This window comes from Bubalus bubalis, chromosome 7, assembly GCF_019923935.1.
Source record: "Bubalus bubalis isolate 160015118507 breed Murrah chromosome 7, NDDB_SH_1, whole genome shotgun sequence".
Classification (NCBI taxonomy): domain Eukaryota; kingdom Metazoa; phylum Chordata; class Mammalia; order Artiodactyla; family Bovidae; genus Bubalus; species Bubalus bubalis.
In genome coordinates this window covers 70,840,312-70,864,862 of record NC_059163.1, presented here as the reverse complement: position 1 = coordinate 70,864,862, position 24,551 = coordinate 70,840,312, and the positions used below count along the sequence as shown (strand labels likewise).

Below are 24,551 nucleotides of genomic sequence, written 5' to 3'. Positions count from 1 at the left end.
ATAAGCAGGGTGACAATATACAGCCTTGACGAACTCCTTTTCCTATTTGGAACCAGTCTGTTGTTCCATGTCCAGTTCTAACTGTTGCTTCTTGACCTGGTCTAGGTGATTTCCAAAGTCACCTCATCCAAATAAAAAGTTATGTTTATTACTCTCATCATAGGAAATTCCAAGGGTTTGATAAGAAAGACAGTGAAAGTGTTAGTCACTCAGTTGTGTCTGAGTCTTTTGCAACCCCATGTACTGTAGCCCACCAGGCTCCTTTGTCCATAGAATTCTCCAGGCAAGAATACTGGGTTGGGTTGCCACTCCCTTCTCCAAGGGATCTTTCTGACCCAGGGATGGAAACTGGATCTTCTGCGTTGCAGATTCTTTACTGTCTGAGCCACCAGAGAAGCCTCAAATACATATATCTCATTAAAAGTTACTCTATCACAGTCACAAAAATTTAAGTTTCAAGAGGGGAGGACTTGGGAACTCCTCTCCCTAGGCCTGTTGGGGCCTGCATGTTGAAGACTGGAGATCTTGGCAAAGGGATGGTAAACTTCCCATAAGTGCGTTTCCTAAATCACTATGAATTCCAGCACTGAATGGGGGTTAGGAATAAAAATCTCACCTCTCTGCCCATCAAGAGTTGGTTAATCTTCATCTTCACACACAAATGAGCAAAATTGTTTTATGAAAGAAGCAAAGAGAAAATAATCCTATGGGCTGTTCTTATAGCTGGCTGTTGTCCTTTTGAGAGAGACTTTTCTGTTTGTAAATGAGGAGCTTGGCTGTGAACCAGCAATTCATTAACTGTGATTCACTGAGCACTTACTATATCCCAGGCTAGTTTCAGAGAGAAAAGTGAAAGTGTTAGCCCACCAGGTCCCTCTGTCTATGGAATTCTCCAGGCAAGAGAGAATTCCCACTGGAGTGGGTAGCCATTCCCTTCTCCAGGGGATCTTTTTGACCTAGGGATGGAACTCGGCTCTCATGCATTGCAGGCAGGTTCCTTAGCATCTGAGCCACTAGGGAAGCCCAGTCTCAGAGAGAAGAGGGATGTTATTCTTTCACTGCCACACTCTGCTTTGTTTGGTTGAGTCTGTTCGCCTTTCCTTTTGTGTCTGTGTTTTCTTTTCCTTGACCTGCTTTATTTACTCCTCCTCTTGGCTTTACTTACTGTTGCAGGAGGGGAGAGGAAACAACAGTAGCACTGCTCAGGGACTGGTGGGCAAATCCTAACCAGGGCTTTCTCGCGGCTAATAGTGAGATGGGGGCACATCCCTTTCCCCCTTGAGGCTGATTAAGCATCAGTCAAGTGAGCCCATTGAATCAGACAACTATTTCTTCTTCCAGTGCTGACACTCCTGGCCTTCCTCTGCCAGTTGGAGCTTTTTATCTGCAGAAGTTCTTTCAAGAGGATATTTATTTGTTGTAATTTAATGTAGCTTCATTATGATAAATGCCTCTAAGTAGTTTTGTTCTTACTGTGGGATTTTTTTTTTTTTTTTTTAATGTGGCTTTCCCCTGTAGTATATTCATTTCAGCAAGAGCCTGAGTCTCTGGCATATACTCATGGGACTGATGGGACTGACTTCACTCTTAGTACTTTTCAAGGGGAACACATATAAGTCTGGGAGCATTAGGACTGAGCAGGGTCCGACCTTCAAAATCCACTCTTGTGCACTGACTGGTTGTCCATTTACAAGACTGGCAGCCAGTGAGGACGTGGCAGCTCCAGAGATGCTGGGTCATTCAGATGCTTTAGACAGTATAGGACACTCAGAGTGGCTGCAGCAGGTACCTCCTGGGTTATCTGCTCTGCCCTCTGCTCTAAGAACTGCGAAGGTACGTGACTCCTTATAGCCATGTTTGCCCCTTGCCTCTGACTGATAAAGGTGGGCATTTGATTCAATGTGGGCTCACCATAGAATTTCCCTGAGAAAACAGAGTTAGGGTGGAGAAAGAGATTACTCTTTAAGGTAGCTGGACCGCTCTGAAGGAGATGTGGGCGGATTTCCCCAGGCAGAAACAGAGACAATTGTGCTACAGAGAGAAGGATGAAGTAGCTTTGTGGGTGGGGCTGTGATGGGAGATGGTGATGGCTGTTTCCCAGTTTTTCCTTTTGAGTCCTCTGAGGCTTGGCTACATTTCTATACTTCAGACATGGCCACATAGCTTTGATTAGTCTCATCACTAACAAAGGACCCTTTCCAATAGGGTATTTAGACAAATATAAGCTGGAGGCTCATATTGAAGAAAAATATTTCTTCCTATACTATTGTGCCCTTCATCATTTGTCCATTGATTAATTCATTCATTCACTCATTTAATAAGCATATATTAAGCTATACTACATACTGGGTATGTGCTCTGTAGGGACTGATGAGTGATACGGACACAGGGCCTGACCTCAGGGAGCTTATGGTCTGCTCCTGTGGCTGCCCTAGCAAGTTACTATTAGTACAAACATGGTCACTTAAAACAACAGAAATTTATTCTCTTGCAGTTCTGGAAGCCAGAAGTCCAAAAAAAGGTGTCAGAGTCTTCACTCCCTCTAAAGACTCTAGGGGAGAATCCTTCTTTGCCTCTTCCAGCTTCTGGTGCCTCCAAAAATCCCTTGGATTATAGCCACATCCCTGTCTCTGATCGCACCTGGTCTCTCCTCTTCTCTCAGTGTGTCTCTCCTCTGAGTGTCTCTTGTAAGGACACTTGTCATCGGAGGTAGGGCCCGTCTGGATAATCCAGGCTGATCTCACCTCCATTTCCTTAACTTAATTATACCTGCAAAGACCCTTCTTCTAAATAAGGTCACATATATAGGAACCAGAGATTAAGACATGAACACAACTTTTTGGGGGCTACCATTCAAGCTACTACAGATTGGTGAACCAATTTTAGGAGCATGAAACACGTTACAAAGGGAATATGTAAAGTCCTCAAGAAAATGGTGCCACAAGTTTTTGGAGGTACCAGGGAAAGCTTGTCAGAGGAAGGGACATCATCTGAAACCGGAAGGAAGAACATTACAGAGGGTGGAGCCTTACAAAGGAAGGAAGGGGGAGAGTTAGGAGAGGACGCACCTTCCAGGGAAGAAGGGGGAGGCACGGTGGCTGGGGTGGGGCATGCAGATAGAGTGGAGAGGCTGTGTATTCCCACTGCACAGCCTCAGGGCTGTCTTGTGGTTTTATCCGGAGGAAAGTGATTTGATTTGCATTTGTAAAGAGATTTCTTGGTTCCTTCCCTTTTTCTCAGCAGCCTCCAACTCCCTAATTTTCTGCTGATGGCCAACGACATCATTGGTGGGAAATCCATGACAATCCAGAAAGGCGCAGGAGAGGGAAGCCGCCTAGGTTGAAAAGTATCAAAAGCCCCCAATTAGCATCTAATGTGCCACTCTCCCCACCTCTCATCCCCTCCTGCCTTAATTTTGGTTTTGCAAATTTTAAGTCGGTAAACTGTTATTTACCTCAAGGCCTAAGATACCAATGGCAATTTAATATTGTGAAAAATAAGACGTGTCTTTGCTATTCTGACATTTATTCTTTCAGAGCTCATTATTATTATTTTTTTTTTCCTAATGAACGTTTATTTCTGTCCTTCCTCTTATCGGTTTTAACACATGCCATTTACTACCTCCGACCTGCTGATTACAGGGCTGGGCACAGGCTTACATCACTGTCAGGGGAAGGAGAAGAAAAATGGCAAAGTAAATGGCAAGATGTCGGGGCGATAGCGAGCAGCAAAATTTGCAGCGCTTAGGAGAACGCGCCACCCAAATGAAATTCCGGGCTCCGGGCCGGCGAGGTGCGGCTGAGCCCCAGGCAGGTGCCTGGGCCACGTGACTGATTATTCAAATAGGCCGATGATTAACTCGGTTTATATTGATGCAAATAATCTTGCCGGAGCCGGCAACAGCTAATGCATTTTTGGAACTGTGGTTTTCCATTGATAGCACAAAATAGTGTAGAGGAAAGCCATTTTCATAATATTAATAATGGAATTACAGAATCAGGTCACTTAAAGGAACGGCGCTGACTCAGCGAAAGCAGCGTCGACTTGACTGTGGAGATTAATACTGAGCAAAATGAAGCACAAACCTTGTGCAGCTGTCTCATGGCATGAAACACACGTCCCTTACCGTTTTCTTTTTGAAAGAGAATGAGCTTGAAAAATGGTTCGCGCTAAGTACAGTTCTCAGACGAATTTATTGCTTAGGAAAGAACTGTCCAGCGTGCTGAGGGAGCCTCTTCTGAGGTGTTTGTTCCTTTTTTCTTTGATCAAATATTGGGTTTACCTTCCTCGCCCATGCCCTGGTTTAATGCCCGCGTCTTAGAACAACTGAATGAGTGCTTAAAATTGCAAATGAAGATCCACAAATGCCCTCTAAAGAAATGAATACATTTACCAGTGAAGATCTTGTCCGGTTGATGAGATATACTGGGATGATCTCCCAGGATCTTCTGCTGGGTAGAGTGAGCCAAGATGAGCTCCTGGGAGTGTTGGAGGGCAGTGTGGGGATACAGTGGCGGGGACAAAGGAGGTGGCTCTATCTGTGAATTCTAAACAAAACAAAATAAAAAACCTTGAAAATATTTGGAGGAGGGCACAAATGTGTACATAGGGTGAGGTTCACTGCAGTGCTCTTATGAAGATGAAGCAACCAGAGATGGAATACTATGCAGATGTTGAAGATCACAGTGAAGGGACAGGAAAAATGTTCATGGTATATTAACGGAAGGAGCAGGTTACAAACATTTTAAAAAGAAAGCCAAGGGGTTCCTGTCATGATTATTTATCTAGCCCAGTTCATCTTTCTAACAGCTTGATGACTGAGAATAGGGTAAGAGGCACCTGGGTAAGAAGCCAACTGCTTCTCCTTCAGAAATACCTCTTCTCAGGCAAAAGAAGGGACTGGAGAAGAATTATGGGACAAAACGTAACTTGGAAGGGAGTCAAATGCTGTTAGAAGTTAATGCATGTCATGTTCTTTTTAAACAAGGAAAAATTGTGGCAAAATATGCAGAACAGAAAATTTAGCATTTTAACTGAAGTGTACAATTAGTGGTTTTTTTTGAATTTTCCATTCACAGTATATAAGCATCAACATTCTTTCTCAGTTCTGAGGTTTCTTGCAAACTGAGAAACTTTCGTTTCACATACGTATGCAAGGAATTGGAACAGGGCTGAAGACCCATTAAGCACAGGCTAGAGGTTGTCTGCTAATCTAGGCTGATCTCCATGCATCAGCCAATAGCTGGGTTATCACACCATGAAGCCCCTGCCAGCGGTCGCAGAGCCGTGCTGTGGCAGGATCATAGGGTGGAGAGTCAGATCAGTCTTCTTGGTTGTATCTGTCTCTCTGGTACTTTCCCGGGTTGTTACCACAGCTGGATCACTTACAGTGTTGGAGGAGGTCATGAAGAGAACATAATTGCAGGTTGGACCTCACCAGTTGGACCTGTCCTCGGAATGTACTTCCTGCCCACTGTTCTCACAGTGGAAGCCCTTTGCAAAGATGCAGCCTTGAGAGAGCAAAGCGGTGCTGAGGCCATCTTTATGGTACACATGACTGAATCCCATTAAGGCCTCTAGATAAACTTAAAATTCTGACTGGGGGGTACTGAGATCTATTCAACTTGTGGCATCCAGTCAAGTCTCCTATATAAGTTCCCTGGCTTATTAAAACTGTCACCTGCCAGTCTGGAGTGGGTTGCCTCTTTCTCTGGTCTCTCCTTGCCCTCTGTGAATGGGGGTTAGTGATGCCTGTCTTTCTTTTCTCTGTCAACAAATCTCAGGCCAGGATCTGAGCTGGGTGCTATGCTCCTCCAGGAGATAGATGGGGAGAGGGAGTGGTAATCAGTGGAGTTTTCTTGTCAAGATACACATTGATCAGGGGAATTGGGTGAACTCTATACCCACCAGGATTATGTGAGGGGAATAGGGCAAAGAGTGGGTGAGAGGATAATCCAAAGGTTAAAAGAGGAGGTTCAACTTCTAGGAAATATTCCTTTTGGTGTCCTGAACAGAGGGAAATTTTTACATTAAGGATGCTTTTATTATTATTTTTTAAACCACAGTATCTTCTTTCTTCCTTCCTTATTGTGATCTATGGTCGTTGTTTTGTTTTTGTCAAGGTGCCTGTTGGAAACACTATTCAAGCATTTCACCTGGCTGTGCCCCTGGTACACTCTTGGGTGCAACTTAGTCCCCTGGCAGCTTTGCTAGCACAAGTTTAACCACCTTCAGGATAACGAGAACACTGGGCTCCTTATTTTTAGCAAACAGAGGGGAATGCAGTCAGCAGAGGGTGATAAATACCCCTTTATACTAAACATTTCACAGTAATGAAAAAAACAACCTCTGCCTTAAAATTGGACATTTTTTTCAATGTAATTTTTTTTTCAGGGCAGACAAATTGGCTAAGTCGGGGTGGGCAGATGTAGCTCTCATCAGCCCTGGATAGATTTCCTGGTGACTGGCCCAATGGGGCGTGCAGAATTTCCGCCTGTGGTCCTCTGCTCACATTCATCAGGGAGCAGGCGAGGGGAATGTTGCTGGCAGAAGCAGCCCAGGAGAAAGGATTCACCTTTGTGAGCAAATAATTTTCAGCCCTGGGAGCAGCTGGGATGTAAAAATCAAAGCCCCCACCTGGGATCTCCACTGGGCTGGTTCATTTACACTTGAATATGAGCCTAGAGGGAAGGTAGCAAGCTCTTTGTGATTAAGGAGGGGCCACAGGTGCTCTGATGGCAGGGGCGGAGTGCTGGCAGCTCCACCTTGGGAACCTGGTACTGGGGGCTGGTGGCCTGGTTGAGGAGTCACCACACTGGGGCCTGCGAGGCACAGAGATTAGATTTTCCAGGCTGATGTTTGGTTCTCACTGTGGTGGTTTAGGCTTTATTTCTTTCATTCCAAGTGTCAACTGAAAAAAAAAAAAAGCACAGTGTGAGAGTTGTGAGTTCAGTTTCTCTGGGGCAATATGAGAGGAGCCTGGTGCATGCATGGGCCATGGTCTGGTGCTGCTACTGCTGCTAAGTCACTTCAGTCGTGTCCACCTCTGTGCGACCCCATAGACGGCAGCCCATCAGGCTCCCCTGTCCCTGGGATTCTCCAGGCAAGAACACTGCAGTGGGTTGCCATTTCCTTCTCCAGTGCATGAAAGTGAAAGTGAAGTCGCTCAAGCGTGTCCGACTCTTAGCGACCCCATGGACTGCAGCCTACCAGGTGCCTCCATCCATGGGATTTTCCAGGCAAGAGTACTGGAGTGGGGTGTCATTGCCTTTTCCGATGGTCTGGTCCATAGGGTCACAAAGATTTGGACACGACTGAAACAACTTCTCACTCATGCACGTGAGGACTGCAGCCTGGGAGCCAGCACCTCAGATAGCTCTGAGAAACTGCTCCAAAGAGGTAGTGGAGAAAAGACAGTATACATGTGATTCTGGCAAAGGGGGAGTACATGCAATCAAGCACATATTTTTTGTAGAAAGTTTCTGCTGGTTTCATAAAGCTTTTGCTAGTCACGAGAAACAATTGTCACCATGAAGGATTTTAGTGCTTTTTTAGAGATGAGGAGATATAAGAATTGGGCTCAGAAAATCAGCTCCTGAGAATATCTGACTATCTAAAGGCCTGTCCTGCTAGTTTTCCAGGAGCACAGAGTGCCTCAGTTCTGCTCTCCACCCTGAAATCCTTCAGGGGGTGTTAGAGGTCCGCAGCTGCAGCAGCACATGATTAATCCCTATAAAGGTAGATGGCAAGCCCACAGCAAGTGCTGATTTGTGGTTGACACAGGGAGAGTCACAGGGTGACTTTTTTTTTTTTATTAATAGACTTTATTTCTTAAAGCACTTTTAGGGTTATAGAAAAACTACGCAGAAAGTACAGCAACTTCTCACAGACTCCATTCCCTGTCCCATACCCACCAGTTTCTCCTGTGATTGACGTCCCGCATTAATGTGCTACATTTGTTACAACTGTTGAACAATTAACTAAAGTCCATATTTTACATTAAGGTCACTGTGTTGTTGGGCTCCCTAGTGGGCTCAGTGGTAAAGAATCTTCCCACTAATGCAGGAGATTTGGGTTGGATTCCTTGGTCAAGAAGATCCCCTGGAGAAGGAAATGACAAGCCACTCCAGTATTCTTGCCTGGAAAATTCCACGGACAGAGAAGCCTGGCAGGCTACAGTCGGTGGGGTTGCAGAGTCGACAACACACTCTCTTGTACAGTCCTATAGGTTTTTACAGTGTCCCATGGGAGCCAGTGATTTTCCCAGAGCGTTTACTCCTACAAGCAGTGCCCAGGCTCTAGTGGAGCCCTTGTGGGCTAAGCAAAGGGGTCACGAGTGTCAAGCTGTCAGAAATAAGTGTTGCTCGTCTCTGTCTAATGGGAAAAGAAGAGCTGCTCTCAGGCATAAGGATGAGTGTCACTGACCCTAAGAGAGGTCACTTGGAGAAGTGTTAGGTTTGCTGTGCAACAGGTGAGGAGTCTGCCTTGATCCCCCTCTCCCACCTGGATGTCCCTTCCCATCAATCTTTGGGTTCACATTTTCTTGGGCTATTGGGATGGGTGGTGTATTCACGGGGGCCATTGGATGATGTCAAGAGGTCCTGTGACCCCCCTCCCCCCACCCAGGACCACTGGCTTCCAAAGGCTCAGGTTATCCCACTGCATTTGATGATTTCTTGTGGCTCCCTGGGAGCAGAAGAGGTGGGATGTTCATTAGGCCTTGAAAATGGGGTTAATGAAATGAACAAAGATACAGAAGCTGGACATAGTAAGATCCAGCTTATTATGTGCTCAGTCAATGCTGAGCACTGACTATATCCTAGGAGAGTTCCAAGAGTTTTGCTCTCCATGAATTAACTCATTTAATCCTCAAAAGAACTATGTTGTTCATTATTACTACCCCTATTTTATGAGAAAACAACTTAAGAAAAATTAAGTAACGTTGCTCAGGTGAGTGGGTCTAGAGTCTTATTCTGAGTTACTGGAAGCTTAGTCAAGGCACTGTTGCTGTTGACTGAGCCCCACTGCACGTGGGGCCAGATACCTACACACACTCTTAAATTTAAATCTTACTCCAATTCTATGAGGGAAGGCATTTGTCTTGGACAGAAAGACTGAGTCTCAGAGTGGTCAAACAACTTAAGCTCAGCCACACAGCTCTTAAGTGGCAAAACGGGCTTGAACTCAGAATTCCCTGAATTGAAACTCAGACTCACTTTCTCATATATTAGTAGCTGTTGTACCTGGAAACACATCTGAATAACCCAGGGAGCGTTCATAAATCCAAACTCCTCAGTCCTCTCTCTGGAGACTGGTTTAGAAGCTTGGGGGCAGGTCTGGGAATCTGTATTTTATAGAAGCCTTTCTTGGTGGTATTGCCAGCTTATCAGGTGTCCAAGTCCATGCCTAGAGGGGACACTCTGCCCCCCACAGCAGCACCACAGTCTGGTTGGGGTGCAGGTTGCACAGCAGCATTACTTTGTGGCACATTTCAGTTAATGAAATCACTCTAATAATTTGAGTGGACGTGGGGATCTGAATCACCCCATGAGCCACTCATCTGGGAAGTCAATCCAGAAGCAGATGCAACTTTACTGACTTGCTACAAGGGTCCAGGGGGCAAGGAACCTGCAGGCCCATTCCTTCTGCATGGTGAGGCTCTCCTATCCCCCTGCCTATAGTGGATGGACCCCAAGAGAACCCAGATCACCAGCCAGAATGTGCCTCGGTGAGATCTAGAGTCTGAACAATGGCCGTCATCTCAGTCAGTCTTGGCTGCACATAGCCTTGCTTTGGGGAGACTTTTGAAAGAAGACTGATGCCTGCTACTGCTGCTTCAGTGGTGTCCGACTCTCTGCGACCCCATAGATGGCAGCCCACCAGGCTCCCCCATCCCTGGGATTCTCCAGGCAAGAACACTGGAGTGGGTTGCCATTTCCTTCTCCAATGAAAGTGAAAAGTGAAAGTGAAGTTGCTCAGTCGTGTCTGACCCTCAGTGACCCCATGGACTGCAGCCCACCAGGCTCCTCCGTCCATAGGATTTTCCAGGCAAGAGTACTGGAGTGGGGTGCCATTGCCTTCTCCGAGACTGATGCCTACTCCACCCTAAACCAATCAGATTTGAACTTCTGAGGGTGGCGATAGGGGATGAGTATTTTATAAAACCCTCTAGCTAACTCTGATGCAGGGGCCAGGTTGTAAACTGTTGATTGGATGAAGCTGATGTTTAGTTGCCTCTCTGATGTTTAGTTCTTTGAGTGATTTCTTTCCTTTACCAAGTGCTGCGGGTTAAATTTTTTTTTTTTTATTTAACTAATACACTTTATTTTTTATTACAGAGTCCCCATAGATCCTTACCTCCACACATGCATGACCCCCATCAAATGCTATTTTTGGTACAAATTTGCAAGACTTTAAATAACCAAAGGACAACTCTCAGATTTCCTATCCTGAAAAGATGCTTCCTAAAATTGCTCAGGCACAAAATTGACAGAAGTTTCATGGCAATGGCTTGAGTGACTGGTTGAATCTCCAGCTCCTCTGTGGTCACAGTGTTGAACGGGGCGGCTGTTCCTTCTGCCTAGGTGCAAGCAGGCTTGCAAGATTTCTCTGGCGGAATTTCTGTCGGTGAAATCTGCCTGTCTCAGGGACCAGTCTGGCAGGCACTCCACGTGAGTGAGCGTATATCAACAGAAATGGGCTGCCAACTAGATTTTAAAACAATCATGTTCAAATCCCCTTGAAACAAGGGAACAATTCCCCTCACCTCCACTGTTGCCCCTATTTCTTTCTAAAATTCTCTTCAGCTCTATGAAAATCTTTGCAGCAGTTTCTCAGCTTATTAAATATGAAAACATTTCACTAGGGGGCACTTCAAGACTGAGGAAGGAAAAAACTCTATCAACTTGGTGACAAAGGATTTCACTTCATCATTAACTAGGTAAATAGTCCTGCACAAAGCAAAATATAAAAAATACATAAGGAATTAAATATGTATTTAGCTGAAACTGTGATTCAATTTCTGTGGGTTGTTTCCTTGAAACCGGACATGGGAGGAAAGTGGCATTCTTGGGCTTACTGATAATTTTGACTTGAATATTAAAATGATAATAACAATAGTCCCTTTACCTGGTTTAAGATGGACACTTTGCCTACTGCAGTGCTTTAGTGTAATAGAGTGTTTAAAGCTTTTATTCCAATTTATGTTTAAGAAACGTCTTTTTTTGTTGACATTCATGAAGAGCATTAACGTGGTTCCTAGCAAGTCCCTGCTGTAGGGTTGACAGAGGATTGTGTGTGGAGGAGAGAAGGTCTACAGGTGCATCAGGACCTGAGTTCTGGACCTGGACTCGTTCTGTCCAGCAGTATGACTTTGGGCCAATCACTGCCCCACTTGGGACCTCAGTATCCTCATTTAAAAAATATATCTCTTTCTGATGGAACATGCTATAAGAATCTCCCAAGCTATCTCTTTGTGGTTTGCTTTTCTCCTGAACAGGTTATGCCCTGACTACATCCTGCCCAGGTGGGATTCTGTAGGCAGCTTCAGTGCATTCCTATCCGGAAGCCCCTTTGGGGCCAGGTGTGGACACCCGCATTCTTACCACAGGGTTCCTGCCAGCACTGGCACCAAGATTTTTGTTGCTTATCCCTCTGCTACAACCATGTGTCTTGGGGTGTATTCATTTCCTAGGGCTGGCTGCTGCATAAATTACCACGAACTGGGAGGGTTAAAACAGCAGACATGTATTTTCTCACTGTCCTGGAGGCCAGACGTCTGAAATCAAGGTGTGAGCTTGCCATGTTTTCTTGAAGGCTCTGGGGGAATATCTTTCCACATCGCCTCCACCTTCTGGTGACTCTCACAGCCCTACGTGTTCTCTGGCTCTGGTAGCACAATGGCAACTCTGCCGCTCTCTTCACGTGGTCTTTTCCATGTTTCTGAGCACCACCACATCTATCTGTCTTTATTAGGCCACCAGTCATTGGAGTAAGGCCCACTCAAATCCAGGATGACATCATCTTAGCTCGATTACGTCTGCAATGATTCTGTTTCCCAAGGAAAGTCAGAGCAAGGAGATCAAACTAGTCAATCCTAAAGGAAATCAACTTTGACTATTCATTGGTAGGACTGATGCTGAAACTCTAACACTTTGGCCACCTGATTCGAAGAGCTGACTCATTGGGAAAGACCCTGATACTGGGAAAGATTAAGGGCAGGAGAAGAAGGGGGCGACAGAGGATGAGATGGTTGGATGGCATCACTGACTCAATGGACATGAGTTTGAGCAAACTCCGGGAGATAGTTAGTGAAGGACAGGGAAGCCTGGCGGGCTGCAGTCCATGGGGTCACAGAGTCAGACACGACTGAGCGACTGAACAACAGCAACGAGGTCACAGTCACAGCACTGCCTTTATTCACAGGTATTGGGGGTGAAGATTTCAGCATCTTTTAGGGAGACGCTCAGGCTCTGATGCGCCTGCAGACCTTCCCCTCTCCTGTGCAGAAAATCCCCTGTTAATCCCACAGCAGAGACTCGCCTGCTCTACATTAATGCTGTGTGTTACGTTCCTAGTGTCTTCTTGAGAAAAGACATTTCTTGAACATAAATTTCTGAGTTTAAGCTTCAAAAAACACTGAAGTAAGCTAAGGATCCTTGTTAAATCAGATGAGAATATTATTAACCAGCATTAACATCATTATTCTAATCCTCAAGTCGAAGTCACCAGGAAGACCAAGAACCAGGGGTTAGAGCTTCCATGTGTCTTTTTAGGGGACACAACTCAACCCACAATACAGGCTGTGACAAGCAGAGCTTCCTTGGGAGGGTCGTAAGCCAGGCTCCCTCACTCAGGATAAGAAGCAGAGCTCCCAGTGTCTCCCAGCATTTCTCAAGCAGTTAGGGTTCTCTCTGCAGGCTTGGTCCCTGACTTCAGAGATGGGTCTGCTGGGTCAGCTGACTGTCAGGATATGGAGGTGAAGGACAATGACAACCTTGTTCTGCTTTCCACATTCCTCTTTTGCAGATGCTGGCTGAGTTGGCTGGACAGTGAGCAGCAAGGTGGGGGTGCCTGATGCGTTTGAGTATATCATACATTCCCGTTCTTGGGTGGTCAGCTTTGTTCTCTGCACCAGCCCTTTCTCATTTCACTCTTTGGTTCCAAGTGGTGCCTCTGGATGAAAAGTAACCCACAGGCACATGGGGAGGCTGAGATTTAGCCGGCAGGGCTAGGAGCTGTTTTCTGACTGCAGATCAGTATCAGGAGAAGCAGACATTTCTCTGTGCTGACTTGAGATCCCAAGCAAAACAAAACAGCTACCAAGCACTGCTGCTCTGATGTGCAGCCTGCTGCCCCGTGGCCTAAGAAAGCAATGGGTCAGATTGATCGCTGTGCTCTTTCTAGAAATTTCTAGGAAACGCCTGGGATGGTACAAGTGGCCTGAAGCCAGAAAGTATTTTTGCTTCTCCGAGTTGAGTGTTTATCAGATGTTTTTCCCCCATAAAACAAACTCTGTTGATTTGAATGCCATGATCTTTCCTTAAAGAGTGTCTGGTCATTATGGATTCAGTTCTGTGAACATCCACTTCTCAGTCTTTCTCCTGAGCAGGGTGAGCTGTGGGTGAAAGTTTGAATCTAACTCGCCTTAGCAGTGAGCAAGCACGTTTCCTCTTAGCGAAGCAACTTTTTAATGTGTCTCTGCCAGACACTGCTCAGAACACCTCCACCCGGGCACTTAGGCGCCGCGCTGAGATGTTAAGTACGGAGGATGGCGGGGTGTTTTTGTTGCTGTGCTCTGCAAAGCCGACTGCTTTTTACAAACACATTAAACATTAATATCTACAGAATGGGCAGTTTTAGAGTGCACAAGCACAAGTTTCCTGGACACGGATTTATTTATTTTTTATTAATGTAACCTTAGCATGCTACATATTTCTCGCGGAGCTCCAGATCTGAAAAGGCCTTGGCAAGGCCCAATGAATACTTCATGATTCCATTTAAGACCAAGGGAGCCAATAAACTCACCTCAATTTACATTTCAGCAGAGTCTTATAAGTAATGCATGTCGACCGCCTCCCAGCTGTCTCCTGGGCCGCCTAACATCTCAGCACATTCGTGGCCTTTTTGGGAGATGGAACAGAGAAGTACTCTTTTCAATCTGTTTTCTGTTTCTTTTTTCAGGTTCTCGAATCCCTGCTCTGGTGGTCGTGACTAGATGATTGGAAGGAGCTGGTCACGGAGAGCGCTGTGGTCTCTCTCCTCTCTTCCTGGGTCAGCCAACACCCCTCCCCTTCCCTCCACCCACATGGTTTCAGCATCACCCGCTGAGCCAAGCCTTTCAGATGACAGCGCAGCCCTGGGCCCATGGGTCAAGCCTGTCCTGACTCTCCAGCTTTTCTGATTCAAGCTGGTTGAGCAGCTTCCATCTCAGACCTGACTTTCTTAGATCAGGAACCCCATTTTGCTGTCTTCATGTCAGTCTCACAGCTGACGCTGCTTGTTCAGCTGGCCTGGCAAGCACGGGCTACCCTGCCTATGCCCCTTCGTCCGCTCCCTCCAGACTCCTGATCCAGGAGCTGATGACTCGGGGCCGCCCTCCTCCAACCTGCACCCTGTCTACACGGGGTGAGTCAGAATGGCACTACCCTGCAGAATCTTCCAGTGGTTTCCAACTATTCAAGGCCCACCTGAGTATCCAGCTAACAGCTGCCCTATGGGCTTCAGACTTGCCACTTCGCACAGTGGGCAGAATTGGCATAATTGCATGTGCCAATCCTTGAAATAGGCTTCCCTGGTAGCTCAGACAGTAAAGAGTCTGCCTGCAGTATGGGAGATCCGGGTTAGATCCCTGGGTGGGGAAGATCCCCTGGAGAAGGAAATGGCAACCCGCTCCAGTATTCTTGCCTGGAAAATCCCATGAACTGAGGAGACTAGCAGGCTACAGTCCCTGGGGTCGCAATGAGTTGGATACAACTGAGCAAATTCATTTTCTTTCACTTTCAATCCTTGAAATAAATATCTCTTCCTATGTATGTGTGTATGCATGTGTAATATAAATATATATAATAAATATAACTATATGATAAATACAAATATGTATATATTTATATGTTATGTGTATAAATATATATGTGTGTGTGTGTGGACAGTCACTTCAGTTGTGTCCAACTCTTTGTGACCCTATGGACTGTAGCCCACCAGGCTCCTCTCTCCTTGGGATTCTCCAGGTAAGAATATTGGAGTGGGTTGCCATGCCCTCCTTCAAGGGATCTCCCTGACCCAGGGATCAAACCCACATCTCTCCTGCATTGGCAGGTAGGTTCTTTATCACTAGTGCCACCTGGGAAGCCCATATGTATATGTTTATGTCAATTTATATGTATAGGTATATGTATATCTCTTCCCTGTCTCTCTGGAGAACCTTGACTGATGATTCTGGAGCACTCCTTTTACTAACCATCTGGTATAAGAGGCTATCCTCCCACATGGCTCTCTGTGATGTCTACACATCCTTTGATGTTCTTCTCATAGAAATGTAGAGACTAATTCCTCTCCCTTCCAGTACCAGCCAACCTTAGTGACTCACTTCTGTGAATAGAACTCATGAGCTCTGAGGCTGCATTAGGAAAGGCAATATACTGTCAGCCTCACGCTCTCTTTCTCTCCCTGTCACTCTCTGTCTCTTGCTCGTGGAACCTTCCCACCACTTTGTGAGAAAGCTCAGGACATGAAGAGAAGCCATGAGAAGGTGTTTCAGCCCATGGGCCCATCAAAGTGGCAGCTGCAACCAGCATCATCTCCAGACGTGGGAGAACAGCCTTGGGTGACCCAGCCGCCCACCTGGGAGCTGCCCCGGTGACAGTGAGTGGAGCGGAGACACTGTCCCCACAGAGCCCAGCCCAATGTGGAGAGTCAAGAGCAAAACCTCACGATTATTACTCTTTAAAGATATATATATATATTTAAATTTACTTTCTTTTGCTGCTTCAGGTTCTAGTTGCAGCACACGGATCTTTCGCTGTGGCACCTGGGCTTTGTTGCCCCCCAGCATGCCCCTGAGTGAGGATTCAACCAACCCCTGCATTGCAAGGAGGATTCTTAACCACTGGACCACCAGGGAGGTCCCTGGCGGTTGATTTTTATAGTGCAAAAGATAACTGGTGAACATTCTCCCTCTGTTTATGCTGATGGCTTCTTATTTTTCTTACTGCTCACTATTTGGAATAAAGTTATTTATTTCTTAACTTGTTTATTTTCTACCTCCTTTATTACACAGAAGGTCCATGAAGGAGGGAACCTTTTCTATCTTATCCATTTTTCCAACCTAGTGCCTGTAAGAGCTTTTGGCACAAAATAGGTGCCCAGTTAATATTTCTAGAGTGAATCGACTCTAGAATACTCTTGAATCTACTAAATTACATTCTTTTTGATTTTCCTTCTTCTCTTCCTCTCTCTCTTCTCTGCCTCAGTCATTCTCTTTTTTCTTTCTTTACTTTCTTACTTCTGCCTTTTGCCCTTCCTTTCTGATAATTTTATTACCTCTTACCACTCAAGTACTACATGAGATAATTTTCCTTGTAAAAAAGTAAAAATATTTCAGATAAAGCTGAATTCTCCTTCTCCCCATGCCTGGCCTCTTTCTTCCTCCCCCAACATCCTCACCTGTGTACTGCCTTGGCTCTCAGAAGAGAGGAGAAGCCTCCCCGACCCCTCACCCAACACCCAGTGCTACAGGGGCCTGGTCACTCCTCTGCCTCCTAGCCTCACTCTCCTAACACCACCTTCATTTCACTGGATCACTGTCCCCAAGCTCTGCCCTGAGGGGCACTTGTGCCTGAAGCATTCAAAGGGTCGGGCCTGTGCTTGATAGCCCCTTTCTCCCCGCCGCTCTGAGGCTGGGATCTTAGACTCTACGGGCAGGTGCGTCAGAAGAGTCACTGTTGATAGCAGAGCCACAGCTGCATGACTTTGATGGGGAGCAGTGGGAGGGCCTGGCACTGAGGAAGGGAGAGGACCCATCTGGACTCAACTGGCTGTGAGTGGTTTTCCCAGAGCCTTATGCCTTCGATTATAGATCCAACACATTCGATAGGTATTTATGGAGCAGCTGCTGTGGGACCCACGCTGTGCTTCATGCGAGGGCTGCAGTGGTAAATACAGCAGGCGAGTTTATGGGCTAGTGGGAGAGACAGGCAGAGAAGTGGCAAGTAAACAATTCTAATTTGACATGATCAGGGTGCTTCTGGAGATAAGTCAGGAAATCATGGTCATATCAAAGGGGCATAGGTCTAGTGTCGGAGGCTAGAGGAAACCTCTTTAGAAAAAGGAACGTGGAAGGTGAGATCTTAAGGCCAACGAGCAGCTCACCAGATGCAGGTGGGAGGTGGGGGAGAGGAAGCACAGCACAGTGTCTGGAGGAGAGAAGAAAACAGAGAGGATACGACCTCAGGCCAGAAGACCGGCAGAGTGACAGGAGCCTGGGACCTGTTTACCAGGGCTACACTTACCAGATGGAATTGTTATTAGAACTTCAGCTTGTCACCTTAAGGAGCCGGGAGGGAAGGCCAGCAGTCCTCAGCTTGGGACACCAGCACTGGGGCCCTGCTGGGCTCCCCGCGGGTGTGACCTAAGGCCTGGAGTGGGGGTCATTTCACATGTGGGTGCCAGGAACCCAGGTCAGATGTTGCCCCCTTGTCCAGGTGGTCAGGCTCTTCACATTCCCCACTCTGACCTGGACACAAAATCTCTTCCCTTTCCAGGTTTCTCCAGGAAGGCCACCTCTGTGGGTGCAGGGGAATTGAATTGCTGCTATTTGTGAAGGATGTGTGGGGTTGGGGGTGGGTTTGTGCTCACATAGCAGAGCCCAGGGCACCACACACCCTCAGACATGGGTCTTTTTTCTTCCCAGGCTTCTTTGAATGTGCCGTTGACATGGAGTCTCCTCTCTCTGCTCCTCGTTCTCCCCCTTCTTCCCCTCCTCCACCTCCCTCTTACCCTCCTTCTCTAAAACAGAGCAGTCACTTTTCTTATCTTATGCGGAGCAGCCCCACCTGTGTCTCTAATCCCAGCCCCGGCTGACCTGAGCCTGAGTGGTTTATTAAAGCATTTGCCTGATGAAAGTGGGTCACTCCCTGGAGGAGAGATTCTCATGGCAGCTGCTAAAAGGAAAAAAAAAAAAAAAAAAAAAAAATATATATATATATATATATTATTGCAGGGGAAGATAAAATAAGCCTGGAAACACTGGTAGCTTAAGCACGTAATCGGTGTGGTCAGAGCTCCCCACCAGCTGAGAGTCAGCTGAGGGTAAAGGCACCCGTGCTTCTAAACACACAGGAGTGACTTTCCCCTGGGCTCTCAATATGCTTTTGTAGGTGGTGAACTCACCTGCAGGGAAGCTATGTCACTTTAACTGGAATCATGGCCAGACTGGCTTTTTGTCTATTCTCCTTACTTCCTGTCTTTTAATTCCTCCCCCCCAACCCTTTTTCACTCTTGACATTCATAACTATTTACTGAAGGCCTCCATGTGCTAGGATTTAAACTAGGCCTTTGCTAAGGCGAGAAATACTTTCTAGATGAATGTAGGGAGCCTTAAGGGAACTGCTGCCCACTGTCCCCTTCCCCCAGGAAGTGCTCGCCTCCAGTCCCCATGGCTACCACTGGCAGCTTGTGTCCATCACAAATGGTCTTCTTATTGAGATTTTTGGTCTTGAGGTTAAGAGGCATTAGTCAGCTCTCCTGATCTAGAAGCTACACAATGTCAAGCTCAGGTGCTTTAGGGAGGGCCACGTTTCCCCTCAAGTGTGGAGAAAAGCAGGGGTACACTGAAGAAGAATAACCAATACCTAGAGAGAAAGGGGAAACTTGTAGAAGATAATCCTGGTTATAATCGTTCTCCAAGCTCCCGCCGTCATAAAGCTGGGCTGCATCTCTGCCCATCCCACAGTCTGGCTTCTTAGTTTTTCTTTGCAGTTGAGCTAATAAATCTCTGATTTTGCCAAGACTGGTTTGAATTGTGATTCTGTCACTGGCATCCAAACTAATAAAGGAGTCATTAAAATTGGACACATAAGGTACTTTGCAGTAAAAGGGCTTCTCTGAAAACTAAGAGAACAAGGCCAGAGGATTGATGACTTCATGTCATTATGACCCAGCTTAAGCGAGAAGTTCTGTGAAGTGTCTGGGTGTAGCGTCTGACAACATAGCAGGTCCCCTACCAATGTTAATTTCCTCCCTCCCTCCCATCACCTTATCTTTTCTTCCTGGAAGCTTATTTCAAGTTAGACGCCAGAAAGCAAAAGACATTTTAAAGCAGGTTTTGTGTGCGCTTTTAGATTGCTAATCTCCTAAGTGGTATGAAGTAGCCTGGGTGAGCCAGTGCTTCTCTGATGTCCTACTTTTCCATGGGCTCAAGCTGAGTCTGTACTTAATATACAACCAGAATGATATCAAAAAAATATGAATCACAGAGGCATATAGATGGGGAGCTCTGTTACAGGGAAAACATAGCTTTAAGAGAATAGTTTTTATAGAGACTCCCAATCCTGGGGTTCATAGCATCTTAGTTCGATTATTCACTTTAATTATAAACTGTTGGATTTAACATTCATCAACTTCCCAGCTATTTATCTTTATCCACAGTGACTCACTGACCAGTTTCTAGATTACCCTAGCCCCTTACCTTTAGAAATGCTTTCTTTGTTCTTATGAGGTTTGCTATTTGTTAATTCCTGACTTCTATCAAGACTGTGTGTTTTGAATACTTTTTCACACAAGACCATGGTTTGTCTTTGAACTAAATCTCCATCTTGCTGGATAGTTGCTAAGTTACAGACTTTACAATATAACTGTTTACTTTCACAATAGAAATATTTATAACAGAAGGGTTAATTGATAAAGGAACCAAGAACACTGTGTATGATAAGAAATAGCTTAGAATATATACATATGCAAAGTTGAGGGCCATGCTGCCGATTCTGAGTGACAACTATCACCAGAAATCCAAGGATTCTGATGCCTGCATTGAAACCCCCACAAAAGTCCCAGTTTAAGCTATGGTGGTGGTTTAGTTGCTAAGTCTTGTTGCACTCTTTGTGACCCCATGGACTGTAGTCCACCAGGCTCCTCTGATTTTCCAGGCAAGAATACTGGAGTGGGTAGCCATTCCCTTCTCCAGGGGATCTTCCCCACCCAGGGACTGAACCTGGGTATCCTGCATTGCAGGTGGATTCTTTACCAACGGAGCCGCTAGGGAAGCCCATTTTAACAGTGCAGCAGTTCTAATTGGTATGCATGGCTTGCACATGACATAAATAGTTGTAACCTTTCTGCAAAGTGCCAAGTCAGGAGATGTTAATCCACAGGGAAAGCATGGTGAGGCTGCAGCTCCAACCTGATCGGTAATTCCTGTTCTCTGATTTGAAAAAAGAGATTCCTCTCCCTACAGTAGCCCAGCCTCTATTATGCTGTGTGTGCATTAGTAAAATTGATCTCCATAAGAGTTCTTCAAACTGAATTACTTAACAGCCTTGTTGAGGGATGTTGCAGAGGGAGAAAAGTCAGCGGAACCAGGCCTTGAGGAAGCCGCTGATGTTAAGGCTGATTAAGGCTTCCGCACTTGGCTAAACGGGCCATGCTGTCGATTAGGGAAGCCGGCTGCACTTTACACCTGGAAGACAGGCCCTCTGAGCGAGGCTCCTTTTGCATTAAGACTACTCATTTGGAGGTGGTGTGAATTTTCTGTATTCATTTCAATTCACTCCTCTGGTTCCTCAGGGTAATGACACAATTCGGGCTGATTTTCAGGTGGAGAGCTCTCAACTGTTCCAATTCTAAAGTTTTCTTTTTCTTTTTAAAAATTATATAAAATTCATAATAGGGTGGGCAAAAAAAAGGGGGAAAAAAAAAGAAGAGAAATCAAGTGAACTCAGGTATTACCAAGCCAGGAGTTGTTTTGTTTAGAGTCTTAGGGTCTGGCACAGGCTAGGGGGTCCTGCAGAAAAAGACCTTAAGGTGAAAGTTGGAACCCACAAGGGATGCTTACTAGGGGCTTTGCATGGAAATACCTGAGGAGGTGCTGGGGGAGGGGAACGAGCAGTTAATTTGCTTTGGGCACAAACTTTAAGGAGGTGCTAAAAAGTTTGAGAATCAAGATACATAATATATTAACACTTTCTTTTTTTAATAAAAATTAGGGCAGAAAGAGCTATGATGAACAAAATACCAACATTTTAAATGGAGATAGGATCCAACTCTGCACTTTCTGACTTCACTCTCCTTACTGGTGTCCCAGCCCAGGTACCTTGCACACACAGCCATGTTTTCTGCCAGCAGCTGCCACCCCCATCATCGCCACACTGCCCAGGTGATAAGAGCAGGTCAGAGTTACCCTAGTGGAGTTCTCACTTTTTGTGATAATTATGACATCCTCATCCAAGGTTATATATTGTGGACTCATCTTCCACTCCACACACTGTGTTGAGTGCTCTACACCAGTAATTCATTTAATTCTAGCAGGTAAGGTAGGTGTTTTTCCAGTAGTTATGTATGGATGTGAGAGTTGGACTATAAAGAAAGCTGAGCGCCGAAGAATTGATGCTTTTGAACTGTGGTGTTGGAGAAAACTCTTGAGAGTCCCTTGGAGTGCAAGGAGTTCAACCAGTCCATCTGAAAGGAAATCAGTCCTGAATATTCATTGGAAGGACCGATGCTGAAGCTGAAACCTCAGTACTTTGGGTTCTTGAAGCGAAGAACTGACTTATTGGAAAAGACCCTGATGCTGGGAAAGATTGAAGGCGGGAGGAGAAGGGGATGACAGAGGATGAGACGGTTGGATGGCATTACCGATTCAATGGACATGAACTTGAGTGAATTCCGGGAGTTGATGATGGGCAGGGAAGCCTGGTGTGCTGCAGTCCATGGGGTTGCAAAGAGTTGGACACGACTGAGCGACTGAAATGAACTGAACTGAACTGAAGGTAGGTGTTAAGAGTCCACAGGTGTGGAGACCAAGGCTCAGAGAGGCGGTGTCAATCAAGACCGAGGATTCTCGCTAGACTGGTGCGATTTCGAGGCCACGCCCCTAACCTTGCAAACACTCCAGTTCCACTGCGAGCCGAGCTTGAGAGGGAACACGTTAAGGGCTGCTAAAGAGTCTAGGCAGAATTTAACCTGATTGTTCTCTTATTGATGCAGTGCTGTGTACGCTCTCCTCAGACCTCTCCAGTAGTGGAGGATCCTTGCTTTCTGCAGCAGTGTTCTATTTTGGGGACGTTTATGTTTTTATTGTGGAGAAGGCAATGGCACCCCACTCCAATACTCTTGCCTGGAAAATCCCATGGACGGAGGAGCCTGGTAGGCTGCAGTCCATGGGGTCGCTAAGAGTCGGGCAGGACTGACCAACTTCACTTTCACTTTTCACTTTCATGCATTGGAGGAGGAACTGGCAACCCACTCCAGTGTTCTTGCCTGGAGAATCCCAGGGATGGGGGAGCCTGGTGGGCTGCCGTCTATGGGGTTGCACAGAATTAGACACGACTGAGGCAAAACTGCCCCCTCATCACCTCCATACATTGTTCCCATATTTGTCTTTTGGAATAACTGTTTCTTTGCCTGTAATACCTTTTCTTGCTATTATCTGCTCTCTGAACTTCTAGTCATTCCCAAAAACCCACATTAAATATCCCCTTATTTATGTATATTTGTCAGATTCTCTAGATCAGTTGTTCATCCCCCATCTCTGATCGTATGGCATTTTATACTAGTTTAGGTTCTCACATTTACTACATTTTTGGGTATAGTTATTTGTTTTCACATTTACCCCCCACTAGACTGTGGGCCTTCAGTCTTGTTTATCATCGGTTCCCAAACACTCAGCCCATTGTTTGGTACACACTAAGGCCTCCAAGAAACACCTGGAGTAACAGGCAGATTTGGCCTTGGAATACGGATGAAGCAGGGCAAAGGCTGATAGAGTTTTGCCAAGAAAATGCACTGGTCATAACAAACACCCTCTTCCAACAACACAAGAGAAGACTCTACACATGGACATCACCAGATGGTCAACATCGAAATCAGATTGATTATATTCTTTGCAGCCAAAGATGGAGAAGCTCTATATAGTCAGCAAAAACAAGACCGGGAGCTGACTGTGGTTCAGACCATGAACTCCTTATTGCCAAATTCAGACTGAAATTGAAGAAAGTAGGGAAAACCACTAGACCATTCAGGTATGACCTAAATCAAATCCCTTATGATTATACAGTGGAAGTGAGAAATAGATTTAAGGGCCTAGATCTGATAGATAGAGTGCCTGATGAACTATGGAATGAGGTTCATGACATTGTACAGGAGACAGGGATCAAGATCATCCCCATGGAAAAGAAATGCAAAGAAGCAAAATGGCTGTCTGGGAGGCCTTACAAATAGCTGTGAAAAGAAGAGAAGCAAAATGCAAAGGAGAAAAGGAGAGATATAAACATCTGAATGCAGAGTTCCAAAGAATAGCAAGAAGAGATAAGAAAGCCTTCTTCAGCCAACAATGCAAAGAAATAGAGGAAAACAACAGAATGGGAAAGACTAGGATCTCTTCAAGAAAATCAGAGATACCAAAGGAACATTTCATGCAAAGATGGGCTCGATAAAGGACAGAAATGGTATGGACCTAACAGAAGCAAAAGATATTAAGAAGAGGTGGCAAGAATACACAGAAGAACTGTACAAAAAAGATCTTCACGACCCAGATAATCATGATGGTGTGATCACTGACATAGAGCCAGACATCTTGGAATGTGAAGTCAAGTGGGCCTTAGAAAGCATCACTATGAACAAAGCTAGTGGAGGTGATGGAAGTCCAGTTGAGCTATTCCAAATCCTGAAAGACGATGCTGTGAAAGTGCTGCACTCAATATGCCAACAAATTTGGAAAACTCAGCAGTGGCCACAGGACTGGAAAAGGTCAGTTTTCATTCCAATCCCAAAGAAAGGCAATGCCAAAGAATGCTCAAACTACTGCACAATTGCACTCATCTCACATGCTAGGAAAGTAATGCTCAAAATTCTCCAAACCAGGCTTCAGCAATATGTGAACCATGAACTTCCTGATGTTCAAGCTGGTTTTAGAAAAGGCAGAGGAACCAGAGATCAAATTGCCAACATTCGCTGGATCATGGAAAAAGCAAGAGAGTTCCAGAAAAGCATCTATTTCTGCTTTATTGACTATGCCAAAGCCTTTGACTGTGTGGATCACAATAAACTGTGGAAAATTCTGAAAGAGATGGGAATACCAGACCACCTGATCTGCCTCTTGAGAAATTTGTATGCAGATCAGGAAGCAACAGTTAGAACTGGGCATGGAACAACAGACTGGTTCCAAATAGGAAAAGGAGTTCATCAAGGGTGTATATTGTCACCCTGCTTACTTAACTTATATGCAGAGTACATCATGAGAAACGCTGGACTGGAAGAAGCACAAGCTGGAATCAAGATTGCCGGGAGAAATATCAATAACCTCAGATATGCAGATGACACCACCCTTATGGCAGAAAGTG

The 24,551-nt window shown here is 45.6% G+C and overlaps 1 long non-coding RNA gene across 5 annotated transcripts; it reads left to right on the top strand.

Annotated features, from left to right (window-relative positions):
* Nucleotides 1-12,388: 12,388 nt before the first annotated feature.
* Nucleotides 12,389-16,244, top strand: LOC123334452. 5 transcript variants are annotated; one of them, XR_006552313.2, is made up of 4 exons: nt 12,389-13,061; nt 14,182-14,271; nt 15,720-15,861; nt 15,991-16,244. It is a non-coding gene; the product is annotated as an uncharacterized LOC123334452 (long non-coding RNA). The 5 variants fall into 5 exon arrangements; XR_006552309.2 differs by having other exon boundaries at nt 12,390-13,610; XR_006552314.2 differs by lacking the exons at nt 12,389-13,061; nt 14,182-14,271 and adding an exon at nt 14,281-14,625 and having other exon boundaries at nt 15,725-15,861.
* The last annotated feature ends 8,307 nt before the right edge of the window (nt 16,245-24,551 follow it).